This window comes from Triticum dicoccoides, chromosome 5B, assembly GCF_002162155.2.
Source record: "Triticum dicoccoides isolate Atlit2015 ecotype Zavitan chromosome 5B, WEW_v2.0, whole genome shotgun sequence".
In the NCBI taxonomy this organism is placed as follows: Eukaryota; Viridiplantae; Streptophyta; class Magnoliopsida; order Poales; family Poaceae; genus Triticum; species Triticum dicoccoides.
Genome location: NC_041389.1, coordinates 649738232 through 649761503, shown reverse-complemented (window position 1 = coordinate 649761503; position 23272 = coordinate 649738232). Strand labels below are relative to the sequence as shown.

The following is a 23272-nucleotide window of genomic DNA, read 5'->3' as shown; positions in this document are numbered from 1 at the left end:
AGGAAAGTTTTCAATTGTTGTATTCATTCGAAGGTGAAGTGGAGAGGACCAACCCAGGTAGTATTGTAGATATTGACCACTACACCGTGGAGTACACATTCAGGGGAGTGATAAAGATAAAGGAATGCTTTAGGAGGGTTCTTGTCTTCTTTGAGGCTTGTCGCCGGGATTTCTTGGCAGGCTGCAAGCCTTATTTGACTATTGATGCCACTTTTCTCACATGGAGGTTTAAAGGATAGTTAGTAGCAGCTTGTGCAGTTGATGCACGCAGTTTTGTATTTCAATTGCGTATGGTGTGTTGGAGACAGAGTCTGGGGAGAGCTGGACTTGGTTTTTGCATAATCTGCGTCGGGCTATTGCACATCCCAATGGGTTGGTCATTCATATAGATGCCTGCAAAGGTTTAGAAGTGGTCGTGGACAATGTGTTCCCTGGAGTAGAGCATAGGGAATGCATGCGTCATCTTGCTGCAAATTTCATGAAGAAATTCAAAGGAAAGGTGTATACCAACAATTTATGGCCAGCATCAACTACCACTTGAGGCAGTTATACACGAATCCCAAAGTGAACGAATACTTGGTGATACACCACTCCAAGTTATGGGCCAGAAGCCAATTCAGTGAACTGAGCAAAGTTGACTAGTGCACAATAATCTAGCAGAGTCTTTCAACTCAACAATCCGGAAACTAAAGGGTCATTATGTGATGGATTTGCTTGATAGGATAAGGATAGAATACATGCAGAAATTTCATTATCATGCAGGAATAGCCGAGGCAAAATTCATGGGCCACATTATCATCACTGCCGTGATGAATGAATTGAAGCAGAAAACAACAGGCTTGGAAATGAACATGACTCTGTGCTCGGGTACCACATCAGAGATATCATATTTGAATAAAAAGAAGAGGGAATGGAGATATCCAGTGGATTTAGAGGCTAGAACTTGCAGTTGTAGGCAATGGCAGATAACTGGGTTGCCATGCATTCATGCCTTGTTTTTCATCACTTCTCTCCCAGGTCCAGCAGGGAACATACATCAGTATGTGCATGATTATTACTCTTTTGCAAGGTTCAAAGCCACATATGCGTATGCCTTGCCTGCTATGGAGGGAAAACAACAATGGGAAATGGTGGACCCTGGATTCAAGCTTTGCGCTCCAGTTTTGAAGAGAGCAGCAGGTAGACCAAGGAAGAGACGAATCAGACCTCGCAGCGAAGGGGCTGAACTTAGAGCGAGGACGCGTAAGTGCACAAGGTGTGGTGGGTCTGGTCATTTTGGTAAGTATTGTGATAACACAGTAGATCCAACATTCAGAGAGAGTTTCGATGAAAATGTTGGTCAGCAGCCGATTGCCTCAACAGATGATGAAAATGACGATCAATAGCTAGTTGCATCAGATGAGGATTTTGATGAGGTTCCAAATGATGATGGTCAACAACCGCATGATTTTGACGATGATCCAAAATATCCTCCAAATGATGATTCAAGTGAGGCTCCAAATGGTGTTTCAAGTGAGGCTACAAATGGTGACCAACCTTCTGTTATTATGAGTTCTGCTAGGTATGTAAATCTTGCAAATACTACTATACATTTATCACTTGACATTATTTCATTACCCTTTATGTTTTGCACAGCTCTGTGGTTGGTTTGAAGAAGACGCGCAAGGTACCGACAACCAAGAGAAGAAGAGAAGAAGCAATGAGCACAAGGTGCACGAGGAGCAAAGTGATGCCAAGAAGCTCAAGGAACATAGAGAAGCCCCAACGCTATTTATGAATAATTATGAAACATTATGAATAATGTTGTATTTCTGTCGAATGATGTTGGATCTATGTTAGAACTATGTTTGAATGATGTTGTACCTATGTTAGAACTTCAAATTTGACATGCTATATGAATGTTGTAATTCTTTCGAAACTTTGGTAAACTCATATTCATGAAAAATGTGCTAAAAAGAGCTCCAAAGGTAGGGTAAACAGCCTCATTTCTAAGCAAGATTTTTTACCTTGTCTATATGAGCCAAATAACTTTCCTACACATATATTCTATATACACAAACTATGTGCGCTGGTTTTTTTTTTGATTTTTTTAAAATTTTGTTTTGCTCATTTGAATTCTGGTCAAACCTAACTTTGACCAAGATTTAAACAAATCTAAAACATCAAAATAAAAAACTAAGCTTAGATCCTTCTCAGTCACTCCAAAATGAAGCTGTGGTGAGGTTTTTAAAAATTTCATGAAAAAAATGGTAAAAAAGAGGGGTCCAAAGGTAGGGTAAACGACCTCATTTCTAAGCGAGGTTTTTTTCCGACCTTGTCTAAATCAGCCAAATAAATTTCCTACACATATATTCTATATATACAGACTATGTGCGCTGGTTTTTCCATTTTTTGATTTTTTTTAAAATTTATTTTGCTCATTTGAATTCTGGTCAAACCTAACTTTGACCAAGATTTAAACAAGTCTAAAACATCAAAATGAAAAACTAAGCCTTGATCCTTCTTAGTCACTCCAAAATGAAGCTGTGGTGAGTTTTTTGAAATTTTCATGTTCATTTCCCAAAACACTTCTCTTCACTTCATACAAGAGTTTGAGATACTTGAGATATCACATAATACACATGAACTTTTCGTTTAAATGTATGTAAACCTTGTTTATCAACTTAAATTGTTAGTATATGACATAAAAAGACTATGTGCGCAGGTTTTCCATTTTTCTGATTTTTATTTAACTAGAAAACATGCCCGTGCGTTGCTACGGGAAAAAAACCCACACTTCCCTAATTCAATAAGCATGACTCAACCCCTCTCTCACGGGTCATTGTCTTCTATAACAACACGATAGTGAAACCAAGTGTCACTTCTTCTCACTCATGACAAAACATTAAGAGGTAAAAAGTGACAACTAAAAACTCATTATCCACAATATTCTTGGGACATACAAAAGTTGAAAAGCTTATGAAAACAATTAAATAATTTATTGACTGCAAAATATAGTTTGCCCCAAAAATTAAAGAATCAACTAAGTTTGACGAATCATATATTTATCTAACAAAGAAAATACGTAAACACCGGTGTTGGGATCTATCTAAACGATAACAAAATAAGCATTAACATACTCTAGTTTTTTTAAAGAAATGTTTCAAAGGCACATGCTTTGCTACCCATTTGGCGGAAAATAATGTTCGCACTTATACTTCCCTCTCCCGTTGGAAAGGCAGATTATGGATTGAAAATAGAACAAACGAGCATCAGAAAATATTAGCTTAATTTCAATGATTATAGATCATGGTCCCTTTTTGAAGGCTAACTACTACATCCCATTTTATCCAGTTTGATGACAAGTATTTCCGGACGGAGGGAGTAATAAGGTAGCAGCGAACGAAGCACACCATGGTTTCCATGGCTTTCTAGAAAGTGAGACAACACTAAGATAGTGAAAATATGAAGTATATAAGCTACAGAAACAATGTAGATAGAAGAACCAAGCATGCTCCTTTCGTGAGTACACAGTAGGACCTCGAAAGGCAAGTCCGGCGGCACGAAAGCAGGATTTTTTGTCGAATGAGATCACCGGCCGAACGGAATTGTCAAAAAAGATCCCCTTCGAATGAAATAGACAAAAAGGACCCCCTCGACCGTGACGGCAGGCGCGCCAGGCGACACATGGCACCTGCCGCCACGGTGCCCGGTGGCAGCCCCTGCCGCCACGGCGTCAGGCGGCAGCCTACAAATAACAGGAATCAGCTGGCGCGACGAAACAGCGTGGCGTGGTGGGCCTCTGCCGCCTAAGGCGCTGGCGGCAGGACTGTAGCAACTGCGCCTCGCCGCCTGGCGGCAAGCCTGTGCGCTGAGCATCGATACAATAAAGAGAAGAAAAGACGCGACGCAGCACTAGCAAGTGCAAATCCCCTGCAAAAAGTATAGAAACCCCGCCAAAAAAAACTAACAAATGGAAGTGTGCAACGATACGTAGTACCAAAGGACATGTCAGTTTACGCACGCGAGGACTTGTGTGGCGTTCATTGCGCAAAAACTACTAGTACAAACCAGCGCAACCAGCAGGTGGGCAGCGAGCGCACAGGCCTGCCGCCAGCCGGCGAGGCGGCAGGGCCCAGCTGCTACAGTCCTGCCGCCAGCGACTGAGGCGGCCACGATCCACAGCGCCACGCCGTTTCGTCGCGCTAGGCGATTCCCGTTATCCGCAGGCTGCCGCCTGGGGCCGTGGCGGCAGGTGCTGCCGCCTGGCACCGTGGCGGCAGGTGCCACGTGTCGCCTGGCGCGCCTGCCGCCACGGCCGAGGGGTTTTTTTTGTCTATTTCATTTAGAGGGGATCTTTTTTGGCAATTCTATTCGACAGGTGGTCTCTTTCGACAAAAAATCCGAAAGCGGACGGTGCGCCGGTACCAAAATCGAGCTGAGGCCTTGTACAATGGGAGGTGCTTATGGGAGGTGCTTAGAGAAATATATAAACCAGACTTTTCTTAAGCACCGGTGCTTATTTGTACAGGATAGACGCTTAACTAAGCGTCTCTCCTGTAGAAATAGGCACCGGTGCTTAAGAAAAACCCAGTTTATTTGTCTAAGCACCACTGTAAGCATCTCCCATTGTACAAGGCCTGATGGAACCTGAACCCCAGCCAGCTGTCCACCTCTGCGTCCGGGCAGAACATCATGCCGGCAGCGGCCGCCGTCGCGACAAGCTCCTCCCCGTTCGCGTCCGCCACTCCGCCGAAGTCCACGAAGGAGTGCACGTACTCGTCGTCGATGCGTGCCACGGCGTCTCGGATGACGCCCGCGGCCCACCACGCTGCCGTAGCTTGAGTTCAGGATGTCCCGGACCTGAAGCCTTGGAAAAGCCCAGAGCACCATGTTGCCGAAGAAGTCCATCGGCATAGGAGGGTCTGCCCTGCCCCTGCAGTTCACGGCCACCCTCACCTTGGTGAACTCCTCGGCTCCTCCGGCTTCAGGTCCCACGCGGAACGTGCGTGAGTAGGCATTGGAACATGCTGCAATGGGCGCCCACGCGGGATTTGAGGTCGGCGGCGAACTCGGCCGTGAAGTGCAGAGTGAGGTTTTTGATCCTGTCCATGGGGCCGACCGCGTAGGCGTCTCCATCTCCACACGTGAACTCCAGTGACCGGTGGTCGAACACCAGCGTCAGCGTGATTCGAGGCACGGCGGTTCTCGCACGGTCGAGGAACGGGGTCGGTGTGGTGAAGTCCTTACCCTCGCGCACCGCCTTTGCCCACGCGGCGAAGAACATGCTCATGGAATGGCCGTCGGCGGTGTGGTGGTGGCAGCTTATGCCGACCATGAGACCACCGCACATGTACCTGTTCAGCTGGATCTGCAGCAGCGCGGCCCCGATGTTTTCTTGTATATGAAAACAAAATGTAAGCACTTGTACATGCATGCACGATGTGCATGGATGTGACGTGAGTCGTGATAGAAGCAAAATCAAGCGAGCAATACCTCTGGTAACGTAGGGTCGAGGTCCTGGACGCCAGCGGCCATGCGGCCGTCGACGAGCACGTCCGCCAAGTCGACCGGGACAGTGGCCTCGATCAGGAGCACGCCCTCGTTGTTGACGTGGAGGAAGCGCTGGCCGTGGTCGTCGAGAGGGCGAGGCGCCCTGCCAGGTGAGGGTACGGCGCGACGGCCTTGAGGAGCCCCTCCCTCAGCGCCTCGTTGGACGGCGCCGGCGCGGGGTAGGCGAGCACGGTGGGGACGAAGATGTCCAGGGCGGCGCGGTCGAAGACAGTCAGCGGCACCTTCTCGCTGATGAGCGGGTGTGGCGTGCTGTACGCCGGCTTCACCATCGTGCTGCTTGTAATCTCCATCGATCCTGTTAGAAGGGAGAGAAGGATTTGGTGGAATAGTTTTATGTATTGCTTGAGCCTCATGGGCATATATATAGGAGTACATGATCTACTTGGAGTACAAGGCAAGCCAGAATATTTTCTAGTCTAACCTATGTTTCTTAATACAATCACGTTACTCAGCATCCCCCCGCAGTCACAGCGGTAGCGACGCAGACGGTGAGACTGGAGAAGAATTCGAAGGCAAGCCGACGGACACCCCCCACAGTCGTAACGGTCGACGCATCGCGGAGTCGTGGCTGGAGTGGAAACCAACGAGGTTGCTCAAGCAGGCGGTAGCCCTTTGTGCCGTTTGTCAATGTAGTCAAGAGCGTGGGTGGTGGAGTCGTGGTCGAGGTAGCCGTGCGAAGAATGCCGTGTTCGATGTCGAGTCGGGGTGGCCGGTGTCGAGGAAGTCGCCGTGGAGCCGCGGGCGCAAGAGGGCGCCGAGTTAGCATGGGCGCAGTGGTGCCGAAGTAGTGGTGCGCCGGAAAGGAGATGTTGTTGACGACGTGTCGCGGCGGGTTTGCCAAGCCCGGGGACACATCGTAGACGAAGGCACGCACCGGTGTTGCCAGCACCGGGCATGCGTAGACGGACGAAGACGAAGTTGACGAAGCGCCGCACCAGGCTTGCCAGACCTGGGGACACGTCGTGGACGAATGCACGCGGCAGTGTTGCCAGCACCGGGCATGCGGAGACTGGGACCTGCACGAGCTGTACGCCATGTCGAAGAAGTCGGAGAGGCCGGCAGAGAAGAACTCGACGACGATTGCGGAGTCCATCGGCGCGGGGCCAATGTCACCAACGGTGGTCGGAGTAGACGAAATGGTCGGGGTAGATAACGGCGATGCTGGCGACGGGCTGGTGCTGGACGAAGATGAAGGGAGGTGGACGGGCGGCGGCGTCGGCTATGGGGGTAGCAGCGACGGCGGCCGAAGAAGAACGGCGACAGCGGTCTGATGGCAGCAGCGGTGGCTAAGGTAAGAGCGCGGCGGCGGTGCTCGAAGTAGGCGAGGAGAACCCAACAGCATGACAAAGACCGGCGCGGACGGTGGCGTTCCTGTGCCAAGGGAGGCGGCGCGACGCATACCACGAGAAGTCGATGCGCAGCGACGGCGGTGGACCGCGGGCCGCGGTGCTATGTGTTGGGGAACGTAGTAATGTCAAAAAAAATTCCTACGTACACGCAAGATCATGGTGATGGCATAGCAACGAGAGGGGAGAGTGTTGTCCAAGTACCCTCGTAGACCGTAAGCGGAAGCGTTATGACAACGCGGTTGATTTAGTCGTACGTCTTCACGATCCGACCGATCCAAGTACCGAACGTACGGCACCTCCGAGTTCAGCACACGTTCAGCTCGATGATGATCCCCGGGCTCCGATCCAGCAAAGCTTCGGGGATGAGTTCCGTCAGCACGACGGCGTGGTGACGATGATGATGCTCTACCGGCGCAGGGCTTCGCCTAAACTCCGCGACGATATGACCGAGGTGGAATATGATGGAGGGGGGCACCGCACACGGCTAAGGAACGATCCGTAGATCAACTTGTGTGTCATGGGGTGCCCCCCTGCCCCCGTATATAAAGGAGCAAGGGGGAGGGGCGGCCGGCCAAGGGAGGGCGCGCCAGGGAGGAGTCCTACTCCCACCGGGAGTAGGACTCCCTCCTTTCCTAGTCCAACTAGGAGAGGGGAAGGAAGGGAAGGAGAAGGAGAAGGAAGGAGAGGGAGGAAAAGGAGGAAAGGGGGGCCGGCCCCCTAGTACAATTCGGTTTGGGCTAGGGGGGCCGCGCGCCCTGCCTCCTCTCTTCCACCACTTGGCCCATGAGGCGCATTGCTTCTTCCTCGTATTCCCGTAACTCCCGGTACCCCCGAAAATACCCGAATCACTCGGAACCTTTCCGAACTCCGAATATAGTCGTCCAATATATCGATCTTTACGTCTCGACCATTTCGAGACTCCTCGTCATGTCCCCGATCTCATCCGGGACTCCAAACTCCTTCGGTACATCAAAACTCATAAACTCATAATATAACTGTCATCGAAACCTTAAGCGTGCGGACCCTACGGGTTCGAGAACTATGTAGACATGACCTAGAACTATTCTTGGTCAATAACCAATAGCGGAACCTGGATGCTCATATTGGCTCCTACATATTCTACGAAGATCTTTATCGGTCAAACCGCATAACAACATACGTTGTTCCCTTTGTCATCGGTATGTTACTTGCCCGAGATTCGATCGTCGGTATCCAATACCTAGTTCAATCTCGTTACCGGCAAGTCTCTTTACTCATTACATAATGCATCATCCCGCAACTAACTCATTAGTCACATTGCTTGCAAGGCTTATAGTGATGTGCATTACTGAGAGGGCCCAGAGATACCTCTCCGACAATCGGAGTGACAAAACCTAATCTCGAAATACGCCAACCCAACATGTACCTTTGGAGACACCTGTAGTACTCCTTTATAATCACCCAGTTACGTTGTGACGTTTGGTAGCACCCAAAGTGTTCCTCCGGTAAAAGGGAGTTGCATAATCTCATAGTTACAGGAACATGTATAAGTCATGAAGAAAGCAATAGCAACATACTAAACGATCAAGTGCTAGGCTAACGGAATGGGTCATGTCAATCACATCATTCTCCTAATGATGTGATCCCGTTAATCAAATGACAACTCTTTTGTCCATGGCTAGGAAACTTAACCATCTTTGATTCAACGAGCTAGTCAAGTAGAGGCATACTAGTGACACTATGTTTGTCTATGTATTCACACATGTATTATGTTTCCGGTTAATACAATTCTAGCATGAATAATAAACATTTATCATGATATAAGGAAATAATTAATAACTTTATTATTGCCTCTAGGGCATATTTCCTTCAGTCTCCCACTTGCACTAGAGTCAATAATCTAGTTCACATCGCCATGTGATTTAACACTAATATTCACATCTGTATGTGATTAATACCCATAGTTCACATCGTCATGTGATCAACACCCAAAGGGTTTACTAGAGTCAATAATCTAGTTCACATCGCTATGTGATTAACACCCAAAAAGTACTAAGGTATGATCATGTTTTGCTTGTGAGAGATGCTTAATCAACGGGTCTGTCACATTCAGAGCCGTGTGTATTTTGCAAATATTCTATGTCTTCAATGCTCTGCATTGAGCTACTCTAGCTTAATTACTTCCAATTTCAATATGTATCCAGATTGAGACTTAGAGTCATCTGGATCAGTGTAAAAGTTTGCACCGATGTAACTTTTACAACAAACTCTTTTATCACCTCCATAATCGAGAAACATCTCCTTAGTCCTTACTAAGGATATTCTTGACCGCTGTCCAGTGATCTACTATTAGATCAAAATTGTATTCCTTTGTCAAACTCAGAGCAAGGTATACAATAGGTCTGATTCACAGCATAGCATACTTTATAGAACCTATGACTGAGGCATAGGGAATGACTTTTCATTCTCTTTCTATTTTCTGCCATGGTCGGGTCTTGAGTCTTACTCAACTTCATACCTTTGCATCACAGGCAAGAACTCCTTCTTTGACTATTCCATTTTGAACTATTTCAAAAATTTATCAAGGTATGTACTCATTGAAAAATCTTATCAAGCGTCTTGATCTATCTATATAGATCTTGATGCTCAATGTGTAAGCAGCTTCACCGAGGTCTTGCTTGTAAAACTCTTATTCAAGTATCCTTTCATGCTATCCAGAATTTCGATATCATTTCCAATCAACAATATGTCATTCACATATACTTATCAGAAATGTTGTAGTGCTCCCACTCACTTTCTTGTAAATACAGGCTTCACCGCAAGTCCGTATAAAACTATATGCTTTGATCAACTTATCAAAGCGTATATTCCAACTCCGAGATGCTTGCACTAGTCCATAGATTGCTGGAGCTTGCATATTTTGTTAGCACCTTTAGGATTGACAAAACCTTCTGGTTGCATCATATACAACTCTTCTTTAAGAAAACCATTAAGGAATGTAGTTTTGACATCCATTTGCCAGATTTCATAAAATGTGGCAATTGCTAACATGATTCAGACAGACTTAAGCATCGATACGAGTGAGAAAATATCATCGTATTCAACACCTTGAACTTGTCGAAAAACCTTTTGCAACAAGTCGAGCTTTAGTAGATAGTAACACTACTATCAATGTCCGTCTTCCTCTTGAAAATCCATTTATTTAACATGGCTTGCTGATCATCGAGCAAGTCAATCAAACTCCATACTTTGTTCTCATAGATGGATCTCATCTCAGATTTTATGGCCTCAAGCCATTTCGTGGAATCTGGGCTCATCATCGCTTCCTCATAGTTCGTAGGTTCATCATGGTCTAGTAACATGACTTCTAGAACATGATTACCGTACCACTCTGGTGCGGATCTTACTCTGGAAGACCTACGAGGTTTGGTAGCAACTTGATCTGAAGTTTCATGATCATCATCATTAACTTCCTCACTAATTGGTGTAGGAATCACTGGAACTGATTTCTGTGATGCACTACTTTCCAATAAGGGAGAAGGTACAGTTACCTCATCAAGTTCTACTTTCCTCCCACTCACTTCTTTCGAGAGAAACTCCTTCTCTAGAAAGGATCCATTCTTAGCAATGAATGTTTTGCCTTTGGATTTGTGATAGAAGGAGTACCCAACAGTTTCCTTTGGGTATTCTATGAAGACGCACTTCTCCGATTTGGGTTCGAGCTTATCAGGTTGAAAACCTTTTTCATATAAGCATCTCAACTCCAAACTTTAAGAAACGACAGCTTAGGTTTACTGCTAAACCATAGTTTATACGATGTCGTCTCAACGGATTTAGATGGTGCCCTTTTAACGTGAATGCAGCCGTCTCTAATGCATAACCCCAAAACGATAATGGTAAATCAATAAGAGACATCATAGATCGCACCATATCCAATAAAGTGCGGTTACGACGTTCGGACACACCATAACGTTGTGGTGTTCCAGGTGGCGTGAGCTGTGAAACTATTCCACATTGTTTTAATTGAAGACCAAACTCGTAACTCAAATATTCGTCTCCGCGATCAGATCACAGAAATTTTATTTTCTTGTTACGATGATTTTTCCACTTCACTCTGAAATTCTTTGAACCTTTCAATTATTTCAGACTTATGTTTCATCAAGTAGATATACCCATATCTGCTCAAATCATCTTGTGAAGATCAGAAAATAACGATACTTGCCACGAGCATCAACACTCATTGGATCATATACATCGGTATGTATTATTTCCAACAAGTCAGTAGCTCGTTCCATTGTTCCGAAGAACGGAGTTTTAGTCATCTTGCCCAAAAGGCACGGTTCGCAAGCATCAAATGATTCATAACCAAGTGATTCCGAAAATCCATCTTTATGGAGTTTCTTCATGCGCTTTACACCGATATGACCCAAATGGCAGTGCCACAAATAAGTTGCACTATCATTATTAACTTTGCATCTTTTGGCATCAATATTATGAATATGTGTATCACTACGATCGAGATCCAACAAACTATTTTCATTGGGTGTATGACCATTGAAGGTTTTATTCATGTAAACAGAACAACAATTATTCTTTGATTTTAAATGAATAACCGTATTGCAATAAACATGATCAAATCATATTCATGCTCAACGCAAATGCCAAATAACATTTATTTAGGTTCTACACAAATCTCGAAAGTGTAGGGAGAGTGTGATGATGATCATATCAATCTTGGAACTATTTCCAACACACATCGTCACTTCACCCTCAACTAGTCTCTGTTTATTCCGTAACTCCTGTTTTGAGTTACTAATATTTAGCAACCAAACAAGTATCAAATACTCAGGGGCTACTATAAACACTAGTAAGGTACACATCAATAACCTGTATATCAAATATACCCTTGTTCACTTTGCCATCCTTCTTATCCACCAAATATTCAGGGTATTTCCGTTTCCAGTGACCATTTCCTTTGCAGTGTAAGCACTCAGTTTCAGGCTTTGGTCCAGCTTTGGTCTTCTTCACGGGAGTGACAACTTGTTTGCCATTCGACTTGAAGTTTCCATTTCTTTCCCTTTGCCCTTTTCTTGAAACTAGTGGTCTTGTCAATCATCAACACTTGATGCTCTTTCTTGATTTCTACCTTCGTCGATTACAACATCACAAAGAGCTCGGGAATTGTTTTCGTCATCCCTTGCATACTATAGTTCATCACGAAGTTCTAGTAACTTAGTGATGGTGAATAGAGAATTCTGTCAATCACTATCTTATCTGGAAGATTAACTCCCACTTGATTCAAGTGATTGAAGTACCCAGACAATCTGAGCACATGCTTACTAGTTGAGCGATTCTCCTCCATCTTTTAGCTATAGAACTTGTTGGAGACTTCATATCTCTCAACTCGGCTATTTTCTTGAAATATTAACTTCAATTCCTGGAACATCTCATATGGTCCATGACGTCCAAAACGTTTTTGAAGTCCCGATTCTAAGCCATAAAGCATGGTGCACAAAACTATCAAGTAGTCATCATATTGAGCTAGCCAAACGTTCATAACGTCTGCATCTTCTCCTGCAATAGGTCTGTCACCTAGCGGTCCATTAAGGACATAATTCTTCTGTGCAGCAATGAGGATAAACCTCAGATCACGGATCCAATCCGCATCATTGATACTAACATCTTTCAACACAATTTTCTCTAGGAACATATAAAAATAAACATATGAAAGCAACAACGCAAGCTATTGATCTACAATATAATTTGCAAAATACTACCAGGACTAAGTTCATGATAAATTAAAGTTCAATTAATCATATTACTTAAGAACTCCCACTTAGACAGACATCTCTCTAGTCATCTAAGTGATCACGTGATCCAAATCAACTAAACCATGTCTGATCATCACGTGAGATGGAGTAGTTTCAATGGTGAACATCACTATGTTGATCATATCTACTATATGATTCACGTTCGACCTTTCGGTCTCCGTGTTCCGAGGCCATATCTGTATATGCTAGGCTCGTCAAGTTTAACCTGAGTATTCCGCGTGCGCAACTGTTTTGCACCCGTTGTATTTGAACGTAGAGCCTATCACACCCGATCATCACGTGGTGTCTCAGCACGAAGAACTTTCGCAACGGTGCATACTCAGGGAGAACACTTCTTGATTATTAGTGAGAGATCATCTTAAAATGCTACCGTCAATCAAAGCAAGATAAGATGCATAAAGGATAAACATCACATGCAATCAATATAAGTGATATGATATGGCCATCATCATCTTGTGCTTGTGATCTCCATCTTCGAAGGACCGTCGTGATCACCATCGTCACCGACGCGACACCTTGATCTCCATCGTAGCATCGTTGTCGTTACGCCATCTATTGCTTCTACGACTATCGCTACTGCTTAGAGATAAAGTAAAGCAATTATAGGGCGTTTGCATTTCATACAATAAAGCGACAACCATATGGCTCCTGCCAGTTGCCGATAACTTCGGTTACAAAACATGATCATCTCATACAATAAAATATAGCATCACGTCTTGACCATATCACATCACAACATGCCCTGCAAAAACAAGTTAGACGTCCTCTACTTTGTTGTTGCAAATTTTATATGGCTGCTATGGGATTTAGCAAGAGCCGTTCTTACCTACGCATAAAAACCACAACGATAGTTCGTCAAGTTGGTGCTGTTTTAACCTTCGCAAGGATCGGGCGTAGCCACACTCGATTCAGCTAAAGTGAGAGAGACAGACACCCGCCAGCCACCTTTAAGCACGAGTGCTCGCAACGGTGAAACCAGTCTCGCGTAAGCGTACGCGTAATGTCGGTCCGGGCCGCTTCATCTCACAATATCGCCGAACCAAAGTATGACATGCTGGTAAGCAGTATGACTTGTATCGCCCACAACTCACTTGTGTTCTACTCGTGCATATAACATCAACGCATAAAACCTAGGCTCTGATGCCACTGTTGGGGAACGTAGTAATTTCAAAAAAATTCCTACGTACACGCAAGATCATGGTGATGGCATAGCAACGAGAGGGGAGAGTGTTGTCCACGTACCCTCGTAGACCGTAAGCGGAAGCGTTATGACAACGCGGTTGATGTAGTCGTACGTCTTCACGATCCGACCGATCCAAGTACCGAACGTACGGCACCTCCGAGTTCAGCACACGTTTAGCTCGATGACGATCCCAGGGCTTCGATCCAGCAAAGCTTCGGGGATGATTTCCGTCAGCACGACGGCGTGGTGACGATGATGATGCTCTACCGACGCAGGGCTTCGCCTAAACTCCGCGATGATATGACCGAGGTGGAATATGGTGGAGGGGGGCACCGCACACGGCTAAGGAACGATCCGTAGATCAACTAGTGTGTCATGGGGTGCCCCCTGCCCCCGTATATAAAGGAGCAAGGGGGAGGGGCGGCCGGCCAAGGGAGGGCACGCCAGGGAGGAGTCCTACTCCCACCGGGAGTAGGACTCCCTCCTTTCCTAGTCCAACTAGGAGAGGGGAAGGAAGGGAAGGAGAAGGAGAAGGAAGGAGAGGGAGGAAAAGGAGGAAAGGGGGCCCGGCCCCCTAGTCCAATTCGGTTTGGGCTAGGGGGGGCCGCGCGCCCTGCCTCCTCTCTTCCACCACTTGGCCCATGAGGCCCATTGCTTCTTCCTCGTATTCCCATAACTCCCCGGTACCCCCGAAAATACCCGAATCACTCGGAACCATTCCGAACTCCGAATATAGTCGTCCAATATATCGATCTTTACATCTCGACCATTTCGAGACTCCTCGTCATGTCCCCGATCTCATCCGGGACTCCGAACTCCTTCGGTACATCAAAACTCATAAACTCATAATATAACTGTCATCGAAACCTTAAGCGTGCAGACCCTATGGGTTCGAGAACTATGTAGACATGACCTAGAACTATTCTTGGTCAATAACCAATAGCGGAACCTGGATGCTCATATTGGCTCCTACATATTCTACGAAGATCTTTATCGGTCAAACCGCATAACAACATACGTTGTTCCCTTTGTCATCGGTATGTTACTTGCCCGATATTCGAACATCGGTATCCAATACCTAGTTCAATCTCATTACCGGCAAGTCTCTTTACTCGTTACATAATGCATCATCCCGCAACTAACTCGTTAGTCACATTGCTTGCAAGGCTTAAAGTGATGTGCATTACCGAGAGGGCCCGGAGATACCTCTCCGACAATCGGAGTGACAAAACATAATCTTGAAATACGCCAACCCAACATGTACCTTTGGAGACACCTGTAGTACTCCTTTATAATCACCCAGTTACCTTGTGACGTTTGGTAGCACCCAAAGTGTTCCTCCGGTAAACGGGAGTTGCATAATCTCATAGTTACAGGAACATGTATAAGTCATGAAGAAAGCAATAGCAACATACTAAACGATCAAGTGCTAGGCTAACGGAATGGGTCATGTCAATCACATCATTCTCCTAATGATGTGATCCCGTTAATCAAATGACAACTCTTTTGTCCATGGCTAGGAAACTTAACCATCTTTGATTCAACGAGCTAGTCAAGTAGAGGCATACTAGTGACACTATGTTTGTCTATGTATTCACACATGTATTATGTTTCCGGTTAATACAATTCTAGCATGAATAATAAACATTTATCATGATATAAGGAAATAAATAATAACTTTATTATTGCCTCTAGGGCATATTTCCTTCACTATGACCCGAAGGGGCGACGTAGCGGCGACGGGCAGGTCAAGGCGACGGCGGAAGACCTCGGGGCGGTGGCAGGGATCGCCGGCCATGGCACGACAGCTCGAAAGGGCGGCGCGGCGGAGAAGCACGGGTTGGTACAACCGTGGGGCGGCCTCGGGGCGGCGGCATGGACCGTGTGCCACGCTCGCTAAGGCCCGACGGGGCGACGCAGCGGCGGCGCGAGGGTTGGTGCTGCCACGGGGATGGCCTGGAACGGACGGCCTCGGGGCGGCGGTGGACCGCGAGCCGTGGTACTACGGCCGAAGGGGCGACGCAGCGGTGACGCGGGTCGGTGTAGCCGGGAGAAGAACCACGGGGCGGCGGCGCTGCGGCCCGATGGGCGACGCAGCGGCATCTCGCTGCTCGATCGGTAGAGGGGCGCGCTGAACTCGGGACGGTCTTCACAGGGCCTGCTGAGGCGCACGCAACCGACGGGCTAGGTCGGTCGCACGGCGTAGATGAGATGGATTGCGGCGGCGGGCGGGTGATCAATCCGATCGCGCGCGAGGTCGGGGACGCCGGTTGGTGAAGACGGGGTGGCGGCGGAGTCCGAGATGAAGCCGACGACAGCGGGCGGCAGGGCGGCTATGATTGGCCGCCGCATGGCGCGAGGCCGCTGGGTCGGGGTGATCCAGGAGTCCCGGTCAGAGCAGGGTGGTGACGGCCGGCGTAGATCGACGGGCGGGCCGGCGCGCGAACGGTGGCGGTGAAGGGCCGCTGCATGACGCGAGGCTGCCAGGTCAGGGCGACCTGCGGGTAGACACGCGGATGACGCGTGAGGCCGCCGGGTCGAGGCGACCAACGGGCAGACGCGCGGACGACATGCGAGGCTGCTGGATCGGTGAATAAGTCGGCCGATCGCGCCGGTGTTGGAGTAGAGGCGCATGGGGTCGACAACGGTGGTGGGCGACGCAAACCGATCAAGATTAGATCGTAAAACCAAAAAAGAAACCGCACAATCAAGATGACCGGCGGGAGAGAAAAAACCTCGAAGCAAGGCTCAGGGAAAAGACTCTCTAGGGCAGCCGGTCAACACGACCGCAGACGAACCCTCGGTATGGGCGGCGCGGGCCCCGACGGCGTTCATGGAGGCCGACCGCCCCGAGGGCGGCGTGCAGGTGCGGAAGCGGCGGCGGCTAGGGTTTAGGATCGACTTGCGATAGATACCAAGTTAGAAGGGAGAGAGGGATTTGGTGGAATAGTTTTATGTAGTGCTTGAGCCTCATGGGCATATATATAGGAGTACATGATCTACTTGAAATACAAGGCAAGCCATAATATTTCCTAGTCTAACCTATGTTTCTTAATACAATCACGTTACTCAACAGATCCGATTCTACAAGTGGCGCGGGACTTCAACGATCGGAGAGCACAGTCACGTGATTGACATGGCAGCGGCCCCGAAGGCGCATGGCAACGACGGAAGTGACGACGCTAGAAGGAGAAAGAGAGATCGGGAGAGAAAGAGAGATGAGGAGAGGAAGCACCGTGGGGTTACTCTAGTTTTCGGTTTCCACCGTGCACGACCTACTTTTCAATCTGTGTTCATGGCAGTTACGGGCAGACTGACACTGCGGCCCAATGTGGCCCATCAGTGCGCAAGCCAGCACAGGCCACGACGTCATTCCCCGAATTAGAACCACCTTGCGTATATGTTTTAAATTCAAACTAAAAGCATAAATTCACAGAAAGACGCGTATTGTGACGATGAACCCAAAGAGTCAATCCGTGCTTTATTATTAGGAAAAGATTTATTATGCTCATTTGAAATCTGGTCAAACTCATGTTTGACTGCTCCAAACCCTTCCCCAACCCCGCTAACCCTAGCGTTGAACAGGCCCATCCATCTAACCCTAGCAAGGATCAAGGACCGTCGATCTAACCCTTCTAGAAGGAATCTGTGGGGAGGAGGGGGGCGATCCGCGAGATGCAATCTGATTGGCTGGGAGATTGTTTATTCTCAATAAGTACCGGGCGCGCTGGATGGACCATTGGGCCATCTCGCTGTCTGGGCCTGAGACCGCAGTTAATAGCCTGTCTCAGCCTTTCCAGGCCTGCATGCATGGGAAGGGCGGCGACATGTGTTTGCATGCGCGGGAGGCGGACGTGCATGCATGGGAGCGAGGCGAGCGAGGCGAGCTAGGTGGCCATGCACGTATTGATTCAGAGTTAGCCATTGTTTCAGATTACGCCAGTGGTTCAGATTACGACAGCGAGTCAGATGCACGCGCCCGGTCAAAGAGCTTCCCTATGCAGTGATTCAAATGCGCGCGACAGTGAGTCAGATGCACGCACCCGGTCAAATAGCTTCCCTACACAGTGATTCAAATGCACGTACGCGTCCAATGCATCATTTCCGCGCAAAAATTTAAGGGTCCAAAACATAACGGATACACACACGCGTTCGGATTCACACACGCACCATTCTCATCCCTTCTCTCTTCCTCTCCCACCCACAGGCCTATAAATGGGGTGCCTCTCCTTCCTCTCCCACTCACCACCCAAAAGTCAGATCCATTCTCTTCAACTTCAAACACCCAAGCGACCGATCCCTCTCCAAGTGACCAAGTGAAGATGCAGTACAATGGGTCGGCCTTCCTTCGTCCGCCTGTCTTGCCGGAGCTGCGCTACCCACCGGGCGTGCTCGTGGAGAGGGAGCTTCGTGTGTGGGCAACTTCAAGGTGGAGGGGGTCCGTCGAGCTCACCCGCGCCTTCCTCGGAGCCGGCTATGCCCACCTCCCACGAGGCTCGCCTAGGATATTCATCCTCAATGAGGTTCGTGACTGCGGCGGCATCCTCCTACTGCATGCAAGCTCCTCGGCCAAGTCTTTTGGTGCGGCTGCGAGTCCATCTTCTTCATGGTGTACAACATCTACACCAACTATGAGAGCGTCTTCCCCACTCCAAGCCAAATGCACTTCCTTCCCTACGATGAGGAGGAGGAGGTGTGAAGTTGAAGACGGTGTTGAAGGGGCGCGCGGCCAAGGTGGAAGAAGAAGGTCAACATGAAGATGTTCAAGAAGGGGTGCGAGCCCGGAGGCAAGCTCGTCATGTTTTCATTTTATCACTTTTATTTTGTTGCTTTTCTATGTCGTGTCGTGTCGTGTTGTGTCGTGTCGTGTCTGTGAACATACCTATGGGTACCCATCTATGTAAGGGTATGGTGTGTTGCATCTTATCTATCCAAGTTATTATTTGTGTTAAAAAATGTCAGTGCCCAAACATATCATTTCTTCCTTAAACAAAGTCATGAACTAACATGCAAATTTGTTCCCTTTAAATCCTAAACCAAGTGCCACTCCAACAAAAATCATGTGGCAGTGCAAACATACGTTTGCAACCCTCCAAAATTTCAGTGCAAAACAAAGGAAAACCACTCTCACGCGTGTGCAAACATTCAGTACAAACAAACAGTCTCACTATGTATAGTTTCCTTCCCTACCCATATCAAAGTCTTTCCATCTGCCCTAGCGGTTACCAGCGCAGCCCTAAACGCCACAAACCCACGTGGTCCTGGGTTCGAGTTCCCAGCTGCACCAATTTTTTGTGCATTTTCCACCCTTCATTTTTTTAGACAAATTATTTTTTTCTCAATGTAATGCCCTTAAAAAATGTTCATTAATTTTGGCACCAGGTGTAAACCTCTATCAGAGCTGAGGCACATTTTCCAAGACATTTTGGTCTTTGATTTAAATCACAGTGTATTTGAATTGGAGTAATTAAATTGCTATTAAATATTTAACAGCTCCAAAAAAATTCTAAACTTAATTGTTTGGCTCTGGAATAATTCAATTAGCTTCCACAAAAAGTTTCAGCATTATGATTTACTGCCTAAATTAAATCAGAAGAGAAAACAGAAAAACACGCAAGAGAACCCCCAAATGGGCCTAACTGGATCAGTTGGCCCATTGGTCTAGCCGGCACTTGGCTCTACGCTCTGAATTTGGCCCACAGAGGAACCTTTTTTTTGACAGAAAGACAGAGCAGAGAGCTGCATTTCATTGACCAAAAGTTTTTGAATTCCTCATTTCTTCTCCATTTTTTCAACATATTTACATGTTGGTCACTTCTTCTCTAAGTTTCTGAATTCCTCATTTTTTCTCCCTTTTTTCAACATATTTACATGTTGGTCACTTCTTCTCTCTTTTTTTCAACATTTAAACAACTTTGGCCAACATTTAAACTAGGTGAATTTCTCATACAATTTCAAGCTTATAAATTCCTCCATAATTCATGCCTTTCCATACAATTTCAACATTACACCCAGTGCGATTACCATACCTACAAATGCCCAGAAGTAATTGCAAATGTGTATTGGTATTTGTGCTTGATCTTCAAGCTTCCTAACCTTCTTCTTCAACATCCTAAGCTCAACAACTAGCTCTCTGCCAGATCGTGCTTCGCCCTCCATCTCTTCTTCTGGAGCTCATGCTGCGGCCACTGACGTTTGTGACAGCATGCGCAACCATTCTTCATCTCTTCTTGCAGTTCATTCATTAGAGTCTTGGCCAGAGCATCGACCCAAAGAAAGAAGCATGTCACCTGCATGAACGCCAAACAGATCAACCCATTGCTCAAAGATCCCGACCACGAAAATGGTGCGATTGCCCCGATTCTTACCCCATTCTCGCTGCACACATAGAACGGACGATTCTGGTTCCTCGATGTGTGAGAAACCCTCCGATCAACACCCGCCCGGCACCACGGACAGACGAAGACAGGCATGTCCACACGCGCCTGGCTCTGCATCCGCAAGGTGGTGCGGGAGCTTGAGGAAGACATGGAGCTCAGAGTTGAAGGGGATCTGAAAGCCGCCGCGCCCTCCACAGCTAGCTTCCCACCGCCGCTCTCTCTCTCTCTCGCCATGGTCACCGTCGTGCTCTCTGTCGCCGTGGTCACCGCCCCTGTCGGTCCCCCACTTATATAGCACACTCGCAATGGCTCTCTGCTCAACGGCTCTCTGCTCAACGGCTCTCTGCTGGGTCCCACATGCCACACGTGCAACGGTCTGATCATCTAAGGCGTCTCTACCACCTGGTCCCACCTGTAAGGGCCGGGTCAAAAGGTTGACCTGACAGAGACGGCAGAGTTCACGAAACGAGTTGGTGCGCACGGACTAGGGGCAAAACTGAGCACGATTCACATCTGAGGGCAAAACTGAGCACATGGACACCACTGAGGGCAAAAGGATAATTAACCCTTTTTAAATAGTCAAAGGCACTAATACATTGCTAACGCCCCCACGAGGACAAGGGTTTTAAGCTTCCTAGTTTTTCAATTAATTGGGGCATCATAGTGGAGGAAAATCCGGTATATAGATCTGACTGAGAACTTCCGGTTCTTGTGAAGGTTCCACTGGAACTCATCAGAACTATGTCATTGTTGAATGTAGCCTATGTCTGATTAAGTCATAGCCTTCAAGGAGGTGAGGTACTTAGGATTTCTTCAATCGTGTTGTGTTTTCTACGCACACTGTGAAACAATCCTCCCAAAATCTCATTTGAAATATATTCAAGACCACAAACTGTGCTGAAGACCTTAAACATTTGATATAGGCAATGTGCATGGGTGGATAACAGGTTGTGCGGTCACACCATTTTTGAAGAGGCACACACAAGGTCAGCAAGGATTCGATCTTCTTCAATAAGGGCCGATTTGTCATATTGTCTGGTCATCAATTCCGGATTTGGTGCAGTACATGGATCCCTCCTTGTTTCTCGGCTAAACCCGTTATTCCTCGGGGAAGGTGCCTCCATCGGAGAGTCTTTGGGTTCATGGATGACAAACACGGTAGGGATATACCACTCCCGCACCAGGCTTTTCTTCCCCTCGATGTTGAAGCAATTTTCTGTACTCCGTGTCATAGCGACAACTTGAGGACCTCATGGCATGGGCACCGGAGCTAAACCGATAGAATAGGTACCCAAACTTGAAGATCGTGAGGGATTTGATCTACAAGAGAGACTATGGAAAGCTCAACAAGCAAAGGATTCCTCTAACCAATAACAAGGTCATTGAGGAGGTGAGCAGTCGATTGCAACATATGGCTCTTTACTTTGCATCTCCAAATGCAACTTTGGTGTGATTCTGACCATTTTCTTTGTCTAATAATTGTCAGGGTCTTGGAAAACACAACATCATTTGCATTAAGGACCTTGTCCATGAGATATTAACGGTCGGCCCTCACTTCAAGGAGGCCAACAACTTCCTGTGACCATTCAAGTTGAAGGCGCCGCCGGGAGGCTTCAAGAAGAAGAGGAACAACTACACCGAGGGTGGTGATGCCGGCAATCGTGAGAACTACATCAACCAGCCCGTCAGAAGGATGAACTAGGTTGATTGATCGATGATCCTTCATGTTCGGAAGATGTTTTGTTTGTTAAGCCCGCTTTACATTAGGAAGTGAATGGTTGATGCAGTTTTGATATTTCGGAACCATGATGCATGTTTGGAAGAATCTGACTCTCTATGTGGATGTTATGAGACGTATTTAATCTTCTGCTATATGCTGAGAATATGTTTCTTGTTGTTGTCAGTCTAGTCTGCGGGCTTTGCAAGGTCTCGGTTTTTGTTATTGCCGGTGAACATAGGAGGTGTTTGGCTACAGAAATGGTAACGACAATGTTAACTATCCGATCAAAGTGTTTAACGAGGTGTAATGAGTTTTTTGCAAGTTTGTTTGGTTCACGTTCAGTTTAAGGAATCGGTTACCAGTGCTCTGCTCTTCTTGCTCGGCCCTGCTGCTCGCCTGCTCTTGCTTGATGCCAGCCAAGCAGGATCTCAAATGCCGCCAGCCGTCCCCGTGGTCGCCACGCCATCGGAAGCTCGGATCTTGTGCATCGCTGGCTGTCCGCGAAATCAAGCGATGCCGACCGCCCTCGAGATCAAGCGTCGCCGACTGCTCAGGTCTTGTGCTGCTGGCTACGCCGATATTGGCGGAGAGGAGGCGGCGGCGGACAAGGAGGGAGGCGCACTACTAGGGAAAACCCTATACACAGAACTTTAGCAGTAGCGTGGGTCAGAAAAGCACGCTGGTGCTAATTAGCAGTAGCACGCGAGAGGAAACCGCGCTGCAGATAAAGATCTAGCGGTAGCGCGTCTTGCTGAACACACGTTACTACTAAAATTCCCACGGCTTAGCCCATAGGCTACACATAGTAGTAGCGATCTATGACGAACCGCGCTACCGCTACGTCGTTTGTAGCAGCGTGTTTTAATATAAACTCGTTGCTGCTAAAGGTTATAAAATTAAATGGAAAGAGAATGGAAAGGTAATTGAAAATGAAAGAAATAGAATAAGGTGAAAGGAAACAAATAAAATGTGAAGAAAACTAAATGGAAAAGGGAAAGAAGAGAAAGGAGTAGCAGTAGCGTGTATCAGAGAACACACTGTAGCTAAGATAGCAGCAACGCTTTTCCCGGAACGCGCTACTGCTACTTCTAACTTAACCACGGGGTTCGTCCTTCCCCACGCCACTTTCCCCCAAATCCAACTCTCTCCACTCTCGCTGCCGCCGTCGCCCGTTGGCCACCGCGCGCTCTCCGCACCCTCTACGCCGCCCCGACCCCCGACCTCAACGCCGCCCCGCCCCCGACCTCAACGCCGCCCCGGACGCCGCCCCGACCCCA

At 47.4% G+C, this 23272-nt stretch overlaps 2 pseudogenes; one reads left to right on the top strand and one right to left on the bottom strand.

Moving 5' to 3' along the window:
* The window catches only part of LOC119310391, a 29535-nt pseudogene extending 7558 nt beyond the window's left edge, over nt 1–21977 (top strand).
* LOC119313082 lies at nt 4575–5843 on the bottom strand (annotated as a pseudogene).
* Nucleotides 21978–23272: the final 1295 nt, after the last annotated feature.